Source organism: Myotis brandtii, unplaced genomic scaffold (assembly GCF_000412655.1).
Source record: "Myotis brandtii unplaced genomic scaffold, ASM41265v1 scaffold574, whole genome shotgun sequence".
NCBI lineage: Eukaryota > Metazoa > Chordata > Mammalia > Chiroptera > Vespertilionidae > Myotis > Myotis brandtii.
In genome coordinates this window covers 268,449-270,782 of record NW_005370150.1, presented here as the reverse complement: position 1 = coordinate 270,782, position 2,334 = coordinate 268,449, and positions in this window count along the sequence as shown.

The window sequence follows — 2,334 nt, the reverse complement described above, 5'->3', positions numbered from 1 at the left end:
AATTGTGCTGCTATGAACATAGGGATGCATATATCCTTTCTGATTGGTGTTTCTGGTTTCTTGGGATATATTCCTAGAAGTGGGATCACTGGGTCAAATGGGAGTTCCATTTTTCGTTTTTTTGAGGAAACTTCATAAGCCTTTTTAAAATAAATCACAACCAAAAATATGCTCAAATTCAATCTTTTAATTAATTCAGTCCAATCCCCTCCACAGTTACTGAGATTTTTCTGTATTCTGTTTTATTCTTTTTTTCATGTATGCTAAAATTTAGATTTAGAATTAAAACAATATCAACAAGAAGTTGGAAATAAAACAGCAGTGTTTCCAATAGTTTGGAAGTTAAGAAATACATTTAGAACCAGATTGCCTGGCTTCTAATCTCAACTCTGAAACTAGCTGGGTGACCTTGGGCTGGTTACTTAACCTGTCTTTGCCTTAGTTACCCATCTGTAAAATGAGAATAATAACATTTTTGCCTTGTAGCATTATTGTTTTGGCTGAATGAGTAAATACATACAGTGCTTTAAACAGTATGCCAATGGTAATTTCTCAGTATATATTAGCTATTATTTTATTAGTGGAGGCCACAGAAGAGAACAATTTGAGAGGTCCTGAAGGGCTGTATTAATGATGTCTTCCTTTGGTGGAAGACAAGTAAAGGTGGGTTTTATCTTGAGGATAATAAAGGGGGATAAGTGTGTTAAACTGGGAGTGGGCTAGATTGAAATATGTAAGTTGACCTGTGATTAGTCTCTCAGATGGGAGAATGGCCTTGAGGTGGTAGTCACTGTATATGAAGAATGCCATGTTCTAGGATAATTGCATGAAGGTTTTTGACCTTTCTGTTGACCAAAGAATTGTTAGACCTGAGGTCTAGGACAGGTTCTGACACAGATAAACTAACATTCAATGTTGAATGAGTGACTGTACAATACATTTAAATATACCAGTTAATAAATTAGAGTATATATTTTATCTTTTACCAATATCAGCTTATAAAAATTACTAAATCTCTTTACCTAAATAGCCCACCATCTATTTAAGAAAGAAATTGGCTTCCCAAGCTGAATCTTATGACAGAATCAGTGTCAGTGCCCTGCCCATGTCGACTCAGCATTCACCTCTATAAGTTGGATTTTTTTCTCTCTTGCCAAAGGATCAGGCTCAGCCTGCTGGCAGTGCAGGCAGAAGGGCTGCAAATTTAAAGCCCTGGGAAATAACCCTAAACTAATGATAAATGGGTAGTCAGTGGATATATCCTGCAGATGCCTTTTCCCTAAGTTAGGATAACACTATTCTGCACTATCTTCTAGCGGTCCTCAGAAGTACTGAACTCCAGCTGTCCACATCTCCCTTAATAGCACAGACTTCATTGACTTCATTTCCTTTGCTGTCACACATGTCTGCTTCCCTATCAGTGCTTACTGGGATCACTTCCCAACAGACTTCTTGCACTGGAATTCTTATTTCAGGATTTGCATTGGTGAGAAGAACTCAAACCAAGATAGTAAAATAAGATGTGTGGAAAATAATCAGAAACCACTTAACTAATATGTTAAAATAAAACTCCTATTTTTCTCTTCAAAATTCTTTTTTTTTCCTTTCTAAAGAAGAATAGAAGGGTAGAGCTGTCACTCTGAATGTTGTTTTATGTTGTTCCTTTTAGTTTTTTTCTTGTCCTCTCACTCCTCTATAGTAAGTAAGGCAATAATGACAAGATTTCAGGCAGCTAGGCAGAGTTCCCTGGGTGGTAGGCCTCTAGTATACAAGGTCAACCTTATTTTCCATCCTTGAGAAAGGTACAGACAAGTACATGATGTAATTTGGGTCAAATACTACAATACACAAACCCACCGTTATATTTAAGTGAATTTGAGGTTCTCCTAGACAGGAACATTGAAATCCAAATGTATTTTGGGGATGGGATATTTCATCACCATTACAATTTCAGTTATCTTTTAAACAATTAGCTGATTTCGGCACAAGCCTCACCTTGGGATTTGGCCTAAAGTTTGTAAGATTTGTTGTTTTCTCCTGTGAAATGAGGGTTATATTAGATGGAATGTTATTTAGGTAAAGAAACAGAGCATTTTTTATGATGTAGACATTTTTTTAAAATTAATGAATTAAGTATGTGGTCAAAGTACATGCAATCTTGTTCTTCCCAGTTCACACGACAGGAACATAGTATCTCAATCTGGGTCTCCCTTCACAAGTTTCTTTTTTCTGTCATAAGTTATAAACATTGAACAAAGGCTGGCTCTAGTGCAACATTGATATTTTTCACTTTTTTTCCATTAATTTCCTAAGGAATCAATTCTAGATGTATTC